At 42.9% G+C, this 14,686-nt stretch overlaps 1 protein-coding gene across 1 annotated transcript in view; it reads left to right on the forward strand.

Moving 5' to 3' along the window:
* nckap1 (NCK-associated protein 1) overlaps positions 1 to 14,686 on the forward strand; it is a 274,250-nt gene that overhangs the window by 63,611 nt on the left and 195,953 nt on the right.

Consider the following 14,686-nt stretch of genomic DNA (forward strand, 5'->3'; position numbering starts at 1 on the left):
TAACTTTCCTTCGAGCAAAGAGAGTCAAACTGAAAAGTAAGGGCAAGTTTTCTCTCAGTTTACAGCCGATTACTGTCCTCTACCCCTGAATTTTGACAAAAGTCAACATCAGCCCTGAAAGAGTTAATGTGCAGTAATTAATACCAAAAAACAGTCAATACTTTGTAGATCCCCTTTACCTGCAATTCTGGTGAATGTCTCGGCTAGCTTAGCATGCCTTACCAGTGGCATTTTTACTTATTCTTCATGGCAAAACCGCATGTGGCGGAAGTGCTACAGTCCATGTCTCCGGAACTATCCAGACGCCACCTGGTGGTGGCCACGGGCCCCAACAGGTTTGGACTTCTAAGCTTCGATCCCGTGGCCCCCATGAAAACCAGGGCAGCTGCCCTCTCGTGGTCCAGGGGATTAACTGTCCCTCTCCCGGTCCTTCCAGGCATCCTGGCTGGGGATCCTGCCCACCACACGCAGTAACTCCTTCAAGTTCAATCGGTTGCGTTGGTGTACAGCAATCTTCAAGTCAGCCGTAGATTCTCAGTTGGATTGAGGTTTGGGCTTTGATGAGGCCATTCCAAGACTTAGAAATGTCTCCCTTTAAACCTCTCCAGTGTAGCTTTAAGGTCTTTGTCCTGCTGGACGTTGAACCTTTGTCCCAGCCTCAGGTCTCTGGCAGACTCGAACAGGTTTTCCTCCAGAATTGCCCCATTTTTAGTGCCATCCATCTTTCCTTCAGTCCTGATCAGCTTTCCTGTCCTCACAGCATGATGCTGCCACCACCGTACTTCACAGTATTAATGGTGTCGTTGGGGTGATGGGACGTGTTGGGTTTTTCACCAGGGATATTGTATCCCTTTATGATCAATGAACTTAAATTTTAGCCTCACCTGACCAGAGAACCTTCTTCCATGTGTTTATGGAGTCCACCACACACTGTTGGGCAAACTCCAAATGTGTTTTGTTATTTATTTTTTCGTTTTTCTTTAAGCAATGGCTTTTTTTCTGGCCACCCTTTCATAAAGGTCATCCCTGTGGAATGTACGGCTTAAAGTGGTTTTGTGGACTGATAGTCCCATCTCTGCTGTGGATCTTTGCAGCTCCTTCAGTGTTCTCCTTGGTGTCTTTGTTTTATCTCGGATGAATGCCCTCTTTGCCTGGTGTGTGGCCTTCCCTTGTCAGATTTATAGTGGTGCCATGTTCTTTCCATATTTTTTTTTATTAATGGATTTAATGATGCTCTGTGGGATGTTCAGAGTTTACGATACTTTGTTTATAACCCAACCCTGATCTTTACTTCTCCACAACTTTGTCTCTGACTTGTTTAGAGTGCTCCTTGCTTTTCATGTCACTTGCTTGATGGTGTTAGAGCAGATCATATTTGGGGGTTTCAAAGCAAATACATAGCACTTTTACTTGCCGTTTATATAAATATATAAATATACACACATAAATATATACACACACACACACATATATATATATATATATATATATATATATATATATATATATATATATATATATATATATATATATAGAGATAGATAGATATAGATATATATATATAGATATATATATATAGATATATAGATATATATATAGATATATAGATATATATATAGATATATAGATATAGATAGATATATAGATAGATATTTATGTGTGTGTGTGTGTATATATTTATGTGTGTGTGTATATATACTGCTCAAAAGAATTAAAGGAACACTTTTTAATCAGAGTATAGCATAAAGTCAATGAAACTTCTGGGATATTAATCTGGTCAGTTAAGTAGCAGAGGGGTTGTTAATCAGTTTCAGCTGCTGTGGTGTTAATGAAATTAACAACAGATGCACTAGAGGGGCAACAATGAGATGACCCCCAAAACAGGAATGGTTTAACAGGTGGAGGCCACTGACATTTTTCCCTCCTCATCTTTTCTGTTTCTTCACTAGTTTTGCATTTGGCTACAGTCAGTGTCACTACTGGTAGCATGAGGCGATACCTGGACCCTACAGAGGTTGCACAGGTAGTCCAACAGATGAGAGCAGGTTCACCCTGAGCACGTGACAGAAGTGAAAGGGTCTGGAGAAGCCATGGAGAACATTATGCTGCCTGTAACGTCATTCAGCATGAGCAGTTTGGTGGTGGGTTAATGATTGTCTGGGGAGGCATATCCATGGAGGGTCACACAGACCGCTACAGGCTTGACAAAGGCACCTTGGCTGCCATTAGGTATCAGGATGAAATCCTTGGACCCATTGTCAGACCCTATGCTGGTACAGTGGCTCCTGGTGCACGACAATTTCTGGCCTCATGTGGTGAGAGTATGCAGGCAGTTCCTGGAGGATGAAGGAATTGATACCATTGACTGGCCACCACACTTTCTTGACCTAAATCCAATAGAACACCTCTGGGACGTTATGTTTTGGTCCATCCAATGCCACCAGGTTGCACGTCAGACTGTCCAGGAGCTCAGTGATGCCCTGGTCCAGATCTGGGAGGAGATCCCCCACAACACCTTCTGTCATCTCATTAGAAGCATGCACCGATGTTGTCAGGCATGTATACAAGAACACAGGGGCCATACAAAGTGCTGCGGACAATTTGGAGTTGCTGCAATTCAATTTGGGCAAAATGGACTAGCCTGCCACATCATTTTTCACTCTGATTTTTGGGGCGTCTTTGAATTCAGGGCTCTGTAGGTTGATCATTTTCATTTCCATCAAACGATGTGGCATCCTTTCGCTCCTAACACATTACCCAGTCTATATCAGTATAGATATTCAGGAGGATTTCTTTTTCCCATTGAGATCTGATGTGTTTTCAAAGTGTTCCTTTAATTTTTGAGCAGTTTATATATATATATATATATATATATATATATATATTTGTGTGTGTGTATATATATATATTTATGTGTATGTATATATATGTATGTGTGTGTGCGCGCCCTGCGGTGGGCTGGCGCCCTGCCCGGGGTTTGTTTCCTGCCTTGCACCCTGTGTTGGCTGGGATTGGCTCCAGAAGACCCCCGTGACCCTGTAGTTAGGATATAGCGGGTTGGATAATGGATGTATATATATACTTTGAAACTCAATGCACAAACAGGTATCGCTAGCTAAGCGGAGGCAAGGTTCGCTCCAAAACATGGCCCAGAGGTTCACTGTCTTGAACGGAGGCTGGCATTTGAGTGAGGATGGCCCCGGCCTGCTCTCCATTCCTGACATCTCTCTTTCCCCTTCCCTCGGCCCACAACCTCTGTCTCGAATTAGCGAGAATAAATTACTCCCGCAAGCGAACTATGATTCCTAGCGCACTGAGAGAAGTCGCAAAATCAACCGGGATGTTCAAGCAAATCATAGAAAAAAAAGATCTGAATCCATTAAGTAGTTCTCTTGTGAAAGTAGACAGACAGACAGACAGACGACGTTGGATTTTAGAGAGAGAGAGAGAGACAACATATTTTTATTTTCATTTAACATCAACAATTTTGGACTATATTGTGAAGTCCATTACATAAAATCCAAATGAAAATCCAGTTTGTAATGCAACAAAACAGGACAAACACTGAGGGGGATAAATACTTTTGCTGTACACTGTATCTTCACAACAGTTTTGTATTTTTCAGAAAAGACTGTGTGGTATGTGCAATGGCCACAAAAAGCTATAATGCTGTGTTCCATTTACCTCAGAAGTCAGATTTCAGAGCTGGGAATGACGTCACTCCTGAATTGATTGTGTTCCAGTAAAATCAGTGAGGACACATTCAGGAAAACCAACGCATTACGTGGTTATTTTGCACATCCAAACACTGTAGTAACCTGTCCATGGATAGAAGTTGGACATCACTGTGTGTACAGCTGATTTAATGAGACACACTTAGACAACAGTGTTCATTAACAGTATGATACCACAGCTTTTAGTAAAGTTTGCGGTGTATGTCGCCATTTGGAAGTGACGTCATAATATGATGTCTGTCAGACTTTGACTTGACAGACCAACTCCTGAGTTTTCCTAGTTGGGAATCCGGCTTAAGGGGGATGTTCCAGTTGAAAATTCCAACTAGGAACTCGGAAATTCTGACTTCCTAATAGAATTCAGCATTAGTGCTCCTTCTTTTTCCCTGTTTAGTTGTGTTGGATGTGCATTTTGTATACATCTGCAACCAAGGTAACAGTTCACAAATTCCGTGGTCCATTTTGTGTCTTGATTTTGCCTCCCAATTTGTGTCCCTGTTTACAGAAGACTAAATATTGTATTAAGGACAAATGTTTGTTTAAATTCATCAGATTTAAAATTCTCAGAAATGGTGTAGTGTTTAGTCCTGCCTTCTGATGGATCAACTGTTCTTAGTTCGAATCTCCATTAGCTCCAATATGCACTAAGCGTATTGCTGTTTTTTTAAACATATCTGCATATTATTTCCACCGGTTACTTCAGTTTTGTCTCCCAAATCGCAATGATGTGCAGGATAGGTTATAGGTTATTAAGTGGTTATAAAACTAGGTGGGTGTGTGCGTGACTGGGCCCTCTTCTGGTCATTTCCAACCACCCTACAGTCCCGAGTTGGATTAAGTACAGTTATGCACTAATTTATGGCTGACTGAGTTTAGGCGAGTCACACTTATGGCTGAGGGCCTTAAAAACAATAGGGTAATTTTGCTAAAACCTACTGCAGTAATAAATCTTTATTATTATTATTATGTTTTCTGACATACAGAGGTCCTTTAATGTTTGTTCTGATCGCTCCTGCTCTACGTGGCTAATGCGCTCAACCTACTCTGCCTTCATTTACAGCAGTGTTTATCAACCTTTATGGTCCCGTGACCCAGTTTTGCCTTTTTAAGTACAATGATGACCCGTTGGCAGCAGTAGCAAGCTGTCCTCTTGGTGAAACAAGCGTAATCGGGCAGTCCCGCTTGGTGAAATGAGCTCATTTAGAAATGGAAATACATTGTGCTTGGGTGATCCACTACCACCCACTCATGAAGCAACAATGGCAAAATGCGACCCATCAGTGGCCACCTGGGTAATGAAAAAGTGATCGAGAAAAACGCTGACTTAGACGGCCCACTCATGAAGCAACTATGGCAGCCAGTAGCGTGACTCAGTGGTTGAGAAACACTGCCTCACACGGACATGCTGTGAGGCCGCTGAGATGTGAAGATCGGTTTGTGCTACTTTGTACCGACTGTTAAAACTATGCGTACCGATAACTCGCACCCAGACACCCAAATGTAACAACATGTACACTTTGTGGTCGACATACATAAAGCGGCACATGACTGTATAATGTTATACTTTAGATAGATGGATAGATGCTTTATTAATCCCAAGGGGAAATTCACATACTGCAGCAGCATCATACTGATACAAAAAACAAAAATAAAAACAATATTAAATTAAAGAGTAATAAAAATGCATGTAAAAACAGACAATAACTTTGAATAATGTTAGCATTTACTTCCCTGGGGGGAACTGAAGAGTCGTATAGTGTAGGGGAGGAACGATCTCCTCAGTCTGTCAGTGGAGCAGGACGGTGACAAAATTCTGTCACTGAAGCTACTCCTCTGCCTGGAGATGATCCTGTTCAGTGGATGCAGTGGATTCTTCATGATTGACAGGAGTTTGCTTAGTGCCCGTCGCTCTGCCACAGATGTTAAACTGTCCAGCTTTATTCCTACAATAGAGCCTGCCTTCTTAACAAGTTTGTCCAGGCGTGAGACGTCCTTCTTCTTTATGCTGCCTCCCCAGCACACCACCGCGTAGAAGAGGGCGCTCGCCACAACCATCTGGTACAATATCTTATTGCAGATGTTTAAGGACGCCAACCTTCTAAGAAAGTATATTCGGCTCTGACCTCTCTTGCACAGAGCATCAGTATTGGCAGTCCAGTCCAGTTTATCATCCAGCTGCACTCCCAGGTATTTAAAGGTCTGCACCCTCTGCACAGTCACCTCTGATGATCACAGGGTCCATAAGGGGCCTGGTCCTTCTAAAATCCACCACCAGCTCCTTGGTCTTGCTGGTGTTCAGGTGTAGGTGGTTTAAGTCGCACCATTTAACAAAGTCCTTGATTAGGTTCCTATACTCCTCCTCCTGCCCACTCCTGATGCAGCCCACGATAGCAGTGTCATCAGCGAAGTTTTGCAGGTGGCAGGACTCCGAATTGTATTGGAAGTCTGATGTACAGTATGTTGGCTGAACAGGACTGGAGAAAGTCCAGTCCACTGCCGTGCTCCTTTGCTGCTGACCACAATGTCAGACCTGCAGTTCCTAAGACGCACACATTGAGGTCTGTCTGTAAGATAGTCCACAATCCATGGCACCAGGTGTGAATCTACTCCCATCTCTGTCAGCTTGTCCCTAAGGAGCAGAGGTTGGGTGGTGTTGAAGGCACTAGAGAAGTCCAGAAACACAATTGTTACAGCACCACTGCCTCTGTCCAAGTGGGAGAGGGATCGGTGTAGCATATAGATGATGGCATCCTCCGCTCCCACCTTCTCCTGGTATGTGAACTGCAGAGGGTCGAGGGCATGGTGGACCTGTGGCCTCAGGTGGTGAAGCAGCAGCCGCTCCATGGTCTTCATCACATGTGATGTCAGAGCAATAGGGCGGAAGTCATTCAGCTCACTAGGACGTTATACCTTTGGGACTGGGGTGGTTCAAGATGTTTTCCAAAGCCTCGGGATTCTCCCCTGTTCCAGGCTCAGGTTGAAGATGCGCTGTAGAGGACTCCCCAGCTCCAACGCACAGGCCTTCAGCAGTCGTGGCCTTTATTTAAGAATAAATATTGGTCAAAGTCAGGTCTGGTTTAGTACAGTATGTCCAGAATGTATTCAGACCCTTTCACTTTTTTTCATATTTTGTTATGTTGAATCCTTAGGTGAAAATTGTTTACCTTAATTTTTCCCACACAAGAAGCAGAAACAGAATTTTTGAAATTTTTGCAAATTTATAAAATGTGGAGATGTGAAATATCCTGCCGCCACAAGTATTCAGATGCTTTGCTTTGGCTGAGCTTCATCACATTCTGTTGATCATCATTGAGATGTTTCTACGTCTTGTTCGATCTTCAGCTGTAGTCAATTCAGTTGACTGGACATGATTAGGAGAGGCACACATCTGTCAGTACACATAGGGTTGTGTCAAGGCACAGATCTGGGGAATTCTGCATCCGTGAAGGTTTCCATGGTCACAGTGGCCTCCATAATGGAAAGAATGAATATCTTTATTGTCATTGCACATATACAACCACATTAAGTGGCAACTTAACAATGCAAAACAACATGAAATTATAAAACTATAAAAATATATAAAGATTTATAAAAGGCATCCTAAAGAATTAGAAAAAGGTAAAATACACATACCACGCATACAAGATATTTTTCACATTCTGCTGGTATTTATGTAATGAGCAGTATTTAATGCAGTCATTGGAGTGAAAACTTTTTAAATCTAATTGTCCTGAGACGTCTGCCTGAGGGCAGCATTTCAAATAGGGAGTGACCGGGGTGGGTTGGATCTTTAATTATGCTCTGGGCCTTTTTAAAACGGCGGGAACTGTAAAGATCTTCCAGGGATGGGAGAGGCCATCCAGTAATCTTCTAGGTGGTATTTACGGCTCTCTGGAGCGTTTTCCTCTCTGATACTGTGCAGCTGGCAAACCACACACAGATGCAATAAGTCAATATGCTTTCTACAATAAATGGACATGAGCAGTTTTTGGGGGAAATTATTCTTACTGAGAATCCTTACTGTGGAAGTAAAGTCACCATCTCAGTGGTGTTAGCCCTCCAAGTCAGGTCCTCCTCCTGTGTGCACACCCAGGAATCGGATGTCCGAGTCTCCATGCAGTCCCCACCAATGAAAAGGGGTTGGATATCCGTTTGTTTTCTCCTAAAGTTGATAATCGGCTCCTTGGTTTTGGTGGTGTTGAGAACCAGATTGTTGCCTCTGCCACAACCCAGACAGCCGCTCCACCTTGTCCTGATAAATTGACTCATTCCCCCCAGAGATGAGCCCCACTACAGTGGTGTCATCCGCAATTTTGATGATGCCATTGCTGGAGTGTGCAGGGATGTAGTCATGGGTATAGAGGGTAAAGACTAGAGGGCTCAGCATGCAGCCCTGTGGAGAACCAGCAGAGACGAAGGGCTGAGGAGATGTGGGGGGCCTACTTTTACCCTCTGGGAGCAATCAGAGAGGAAGTCCATGATCCAGAGGCAGATTTACCAGTCTGTGAGGGAGGGTGATATTAAATGCAGAGTTAAAATCTATAAAGAGCAGCCTAGCGTAACTCCCTGCTGCTCCAAGTGGGTTAGAACAGAATGGAGAGTTGTGGCTATGGTGTCCCCTGTAGATCATGTAAGCATAATGATGTGTGTCTAACATGGGTGGGAGGTTTGAATTAATGGACCAGTTTCTCAAAGCACTTCATGATCACACTGGATGATAGTCATACGGGCTGCGGATGGTAGTCTTTTTTGGCAGTAGAACTATAATAAGGACTTCAGGCAGGATGGAATGGTGGACTGGGATAAGAACTAGTTGAAAATCTTGGTGAAGACCCCAGCCAGCTGATTCATACAGTCCAATAGCATTCGTCCACAAACACACTCAGGTCCTGCAGTCTCCCTTGGGTTCACCGCCCTTGGTGTACGCCTCACCTCATGCTCCTCCACCATGAGAATGTGGCTGTTGTGAGCTAGCAGATGTGAAGTAGCCGTCTCTGGTGACTTCACCTCAAAGCTAGGAGTGAAGTGGTTCAGCTCCACCATTAGCAGCTGGGGGGCTGTTGGATTTGTAGAACCCTGTGCTACACCTGCCTTGTATAATTCTTAAATGAAAAAAGATTGGGGCAGTCGTGACTCTTCCAATAGCTGACTGCCCAGGCAAACTGGGTTATCTGGGGAGAAAAGCTCTGGTAAGAAATGTCAACAAGAACACAATGGTCACTTTAGCTGTGCTCCACAGAATCTGTGTGGAGAGGGTAGTAACCTCCAGAAGGATAACCATCACTTCAGCACTCCGCTTGTCTGGGCCTTAAGGCAGAATGGCCAGATGGAAGTAAAAGACACATGAAAGCCCTCTTGGAATTTACAAAAAGGCACCTAAAGGACTTGCAGACTGCGAGAAACAAGATTCTCTAGTCTGACGAAACCACGATTGAATTGTCTGGCCTTGGCCTGAGTTCTAAGCATTGTGTTTGTGGGAAAACATGGTAATGGCAGCATCAGAGACCGGGAGACTAGTCATGATTGAGGGAAAGCTGAAAAGAAGAAAGTGCAGACATGGCCTTAATGAAAATCTGCTCTGGGGGCTGAAGGTTCAGTACAACTTATTATTGGTTTAGCGTTCTTCACCGAGTACAGGCACAGAGCTCTATGAACAGTTCTCAGTTAAAATACAAGTATGGATGATACTAATCACTAAATACGGAAGTGGTACACATAAAAATGTTGATTTGTTCAAATATTAAACCTAAATGGAAACCAGCCTTCGTCTGTCCATTAATTATGATGAATTATGGCCAGTGGACAGCAAAAAAAGTTAAAAACAAAGTGACAGTTCCGGAGACCTCGGCCAGCTGGCTGCCTACCTGCTCCTGGGTTTTCCATAGTGGAGTCTGTGCCAACTTTCCCATCTGATGAGAGAATCTTTCCATCCTTCTTTATCCAAGATAACTTTTCCATAGGCAGAAGAGTAGCCTGGCAGCAGATCAGTGCCATCAAATGTCACATCCAGATACTGAAAAGAGAAACCGAATAGAGAAGGGTTAGTAATGGTTTAAAATACTTTAATGCTTATATTTCTGTACATATGACAAACAAGCAGAGATGCTGTATGTGCAGCTAATCGGCAGCTCTAGTCAGGGTATGCTGGACTAAAGTGACGAGTCTTCATTTTGAGACTGAAAGGGCATCTCTTATTTTAGCCAGCAGATCACTACACAGCTTCAGGGTGCTGTCACTAAAAGCTCGACCGTCCACTCTTATTTTATTAACCCTTGGAATCATAAGTAGGCTGGCATCTTGAGATCTCGAGTTTTGTAAGTAATGATAAGCTCAGGTAAGTAAGCATGGCCTCTGCCATTTAAGGTTGTAGAAGTTAAAAGGAGGATTTTTAAAATCTGCCTTAAGCTTAACTGGAAGCCAGAGTAAAGACTCGACGACAGGAGTTGTGACTTTGTATTTTCAAATTTGTGTCATAATTCATGCAGCAGCATTTTGAATGAACTGAAAGCTGCATAACGAACGAGTTGGATAGCCAGTGAACAATGCATTGTGCTAGTCAATGCAGTAAATCACCTCTGAACAGGACAAAGCAAAGACAAAACAGGAGTGGCTCAGGGTCAGATTAGTGAGTGTCCTTGAGTGGCCCAGCCAGAGCCTAGAACTTGATCCCAGTCTCTTATCTGTGCACTGACGGAGCTTGAGAGGATCTCCAGAGTCTCATCAGTTAAGTGCCGTGTAAGGGGTCTGAATAATTGTGTCATTGTCAGATTTATATTTGTAATAAATTTGCAAAACTTTCTAATTTCCTGTTTTCACTTTGACATTTTTGGCCATTGAGTGTTGCTTGATGAGGTTCAAAATAAATTTAAAGGATTTTAGCCTTTGGCTACAACATAACAATGTGCAACAAAGGATAAGTGTTCTGAATTCACTTTATATACTTTTAAATAGTTTTTCAAGCTGGCATTAAATGCCTGTTTACTTATATTGACATTAGTCCATTTTATGTGCAAAGGTCAACGGAGATGGGGAAGTAAATGTAAACAGTTACAATAAAAATAACTGTCTGGCCTCTCACAATAGAGGTAGTTGTTACGGTGCAAGTAAGGGATGGCATCTGTTGTTTTATAATTTCTCTTTTCATTTAGTATTTTGTTAATTTTGGCTTTCAGAATGGATTTTTTTAATAGAATACCCTTTATCAGTGTACATCTAAAATGTTAACTTGTACTGGAAGTGGAAAAACCATATTGAGGAAATATATTTAGTAGCATGGTGGATAAAAAATTAAGTAGCTGCTGCAGTAGTTTGACAGACCCCTTACACTCTGAGGGCACTTTTCAGCAATCTCCACCAAAATACAGCCTTATTATTCGAATAATAAAGGCAAGGCAGTGAATTGTTTTTACTAAAACCTAATAGATAACTTCTCAAATGTGATAGGATCTGTGTTTGTGTCAAATTTAAACATTCCTCCTTTACTTAGAGCAGGGGTGCCCACACTTTTTCTGCTTGTGACCTACTTTTAAAATGACCAGTTCGAAATGATCTACCTACACACATATATATATATATATATATATATATATATATATATATATATATATATATATATATATATATATACACACCTAAAGGATTATTAGGAACACCTAATAGGATTTAAGCAATTTTGACGGGCCGGTCTGAGTATTTCACAGTCTGCTCAGTTACTGGGATTTTCACGCACAACCATTTCTAGGGTTTACAAAGAATGGTGTGAAAAGGGAAAAACATCCAGTATGCGGCAGTAATGGCAGAAAATGCCTTGTTGATGCTAGAGGTCAGAGGAGAATGGGCCGACTGATTCAAGCTGATAGAAGAGCAACTTTGACTGAAATAACCACTCGTTACAACCGAGGTATGCAGCAAAGCATTTGTGAAGCCACAACACGCACAACCTTGAGGCGGATGGGCTACAACAGCAGAAGACCCCACCGGGTACCACTCATCTCCACTACAAATAGGAAAAGAGGCTACAATTTGCACGAGCTCACCAAAATTGGACAGTTGAAGACTGGAAAAATGTTGCCTGGTCTGATGAGTCTCGATTTCTGTTGAGACATTCAAATGGTAGAGTCAGAATTTGGCGTAAACAGAATGAGAACATGGATCCATCATGCCTTGTTACCACTGTGCAGGCTGGTGGTGGTGGTGTAATGGTGTGGGGGATGTTTTCTTGGCACACTTTAGGCCCCTTAGTGCCAATTGGGCATCGTTAAAATGCCACGGGCTACCTGAGAATTGTTTCTGACCATGTCCATCCCTTCATGACCACCATGTACCCATCCTCTGATGGCTACTCCCAGCAGGATAATGCACCATGTCACAAAGCTCGAATCATTTCAAACTGGTTTCTTGAACATGACAATGAGTTCACTGTACTAAAATGGCCCCCACAGTCACCAGATCTCAACCCAATAGAGCATCTTTGGGATGTGGTGGAACGGGAGCTTCGTGCCCTGGATGTGCATCCCACAAATCTCCATTAACTGCAAGATGCTATCCTATCAATATGGGCCAACATTTCTAAAGAATGCTATCAGCACCTTGTTGAATCAATGCCACATAGAATTAAGGCAGTTCTGAAGGCGAAAGGGGGTCAAACACCGGATTAATTAGTATTAGTTCCACTTGTATATATTATTTATTAGGAAAATTGATTTTTATGTTGATATTTTTTGGGGTGCGGAACGGATTAACTGGATTTCCATTATTTTCAATGGGGAAGTTTGTTCTAGATACGAGAAATTTGCTATACAAGCTCAGTGCTGGAACGAATTAAACTCGTATCTCGAGGTTCCACTGTGTATATATATATACTGCTCAAAAGAATTAAAGGAACACTTTTTAATCAGAGTATAGCATCAAGTCAATGAAACTTATGGGATATTAATCTGGTCAGTTAAGTAGCACAGGGGGTTGTTAATCAGTTTCAGCTGCTGTGGTGTTAATGAAATTAACAACAGATGCACTAGAGGGGCAACAATGAGATGACCCCCAAAACAGGAATGGTTTAACAGGTGGAAGCCACTGACATTTTTCCCTCCTCATCTTTTTTTCACTAGTTTTGCATTTGGCTACAGTCAGTGTAACTACTGGTAGCATGAGGCGATACCTGGACCCTACAGAGGTTGCACAGGTAGTCCAACTTCTCCAGGATGGCACATCAATGTGTGTCATTGCCAGAAGGTTTGCTGTGTCTCCCAGCACTGTCTCAAGGGCATGGAGGAGATTCCAGGAGACAGGCAGTTAGTCTAGGAGAGCTGGACAGGACCATAGAAGGTCCTTAACCCATCAGCAGGACTGGTATCTGCTCCTTTGGACAAGGACAAACAGGATGAGCATTTCCAGAGCTCTACAAAATGACCTCCAGCAGGCCACTGGTGTGAATGTCTCTGACCAAACAATCAGAAACAGACTTCTTGAGGGTGGTCTGTGGGCCCTGTGGTCACAACCCAGCGCAGTGGAGCTCGATCGGCATTTACCATAGAATACCAGAATTGTCAGGTCCACCAATGGCACCCTGTGTTTTTCACAGACGAGAGCAGGTTCACCCTGAGCACATGTGACAGACGTTGAAGGGTCTGCAGAAGCCATGGAGAATGTTATGCTGTCTGTAACATCATTCGGCATGACCAGTTTGGTGGTGGGTCAGTGATGGTCTGGGGAGGCATATCCATGGAGGGACGCACAGACTTCTACAAGCTAGACAAAGACACCTTGACTGCCATTAGGTATCAGGATGAAATCCTTGGACCCATTGTCAGACCCTAAGCTGGTGCAGTAGGTCCTGGTTTCTTCCTAATGCACGACAATGCCCGGCCTCATGTGGCAAGAGTATGCAGGCAGTACCTGGAGGATGAAGGAATTGAAACAATTGAATGGCCTTCACGATCCCCTGACTTAAACCCAATAGAACATCTGTGGGACATTATGTTTCGGTCCATTAGGCGCCGCCAGGTTGCTCCTCAGACTGTACAACAGCTCAGGGATGCCCTCATACAGATCTGGGAGGAAATGCCACAAGACACCATCCGTCGTCTCATTAGGAGCATGCCCCGACGTTGTCAAGCATGCATACAAGCTCGTGGGGGCCACACAAGATACTGAAAAGCATATTGAGTAGCAGAAATTAAGTTTTTGAAAAAATGGACTAGCCTGCCACATCTTCATTTCACTCTGATTTTAGGGTGTCTACACAATTGAGCCCTCTGTAGGCAGAAAACTTTTATTTCCATTAAAAGACTTGGCATCCTTTTGTTCCTAAGACATTGCCCTGTCGTTATTTGTATAGATATCCAACTTCATATTGAGATCTGATGTGTTTCTTTAAAGTGTTCCTTTAATTTTTGTGAGCAGTGTGTATATATACACACATACACATACACTGAGTATACTTTAGACATAAAATATATGTTGTCGTACATTACATAACTGAATAACCTTTATGGCACAATAACAATTCAATACATTTATGGTCACCACAGTATTTGGATTAAATAATCATGTGGGAAAAGGCCGAGTCGCATAAATAAGTAGAGCCGAATAATGCAGTCAAGGAGGTGGCACATTTCCTCATGTTTGGGTACTTTTCCTCTGTGAGTAAGTTCCAAAACTGTCCAAGATCCCCCAGACTTCAGCTGAATGTCATCCTGTAGTGTCAACATCTCATCCTCCACTGTAGAGGAGTTTTAGGTGAAACAGTATTGCAATTTCTGATGCGGGTGAATCGCCCTCAACATCTTCCCTAAATGGATAGCACTTAAATGTAGTGATTGGCTCAAGTAAAGCTGAGTCTTGAAACCGTCTGTCAAAGTCTGACAGATTATTTTTCAGTCTGCTCTGTGTAGCGGATGCTGTCAAGTTGCGCACACGCCTTCCATTGCTTTTCCAGCTCTGACGTGAGGTTT

The sequence above is a fragment of the Polypterus senegalus genome, chromosome 6, assembly GCF_016835505.1.
Source record: "Polypterus senegalus isolate Bchr_013 chromosome 6, ASM1683550v1, whole genome shotgun sequence".
NCBI lineage: Eukaryota > Metazoa > Chordata > Cladistia > Polypteriformes > Polypteridae > Polypterus > Polypterus senegalus.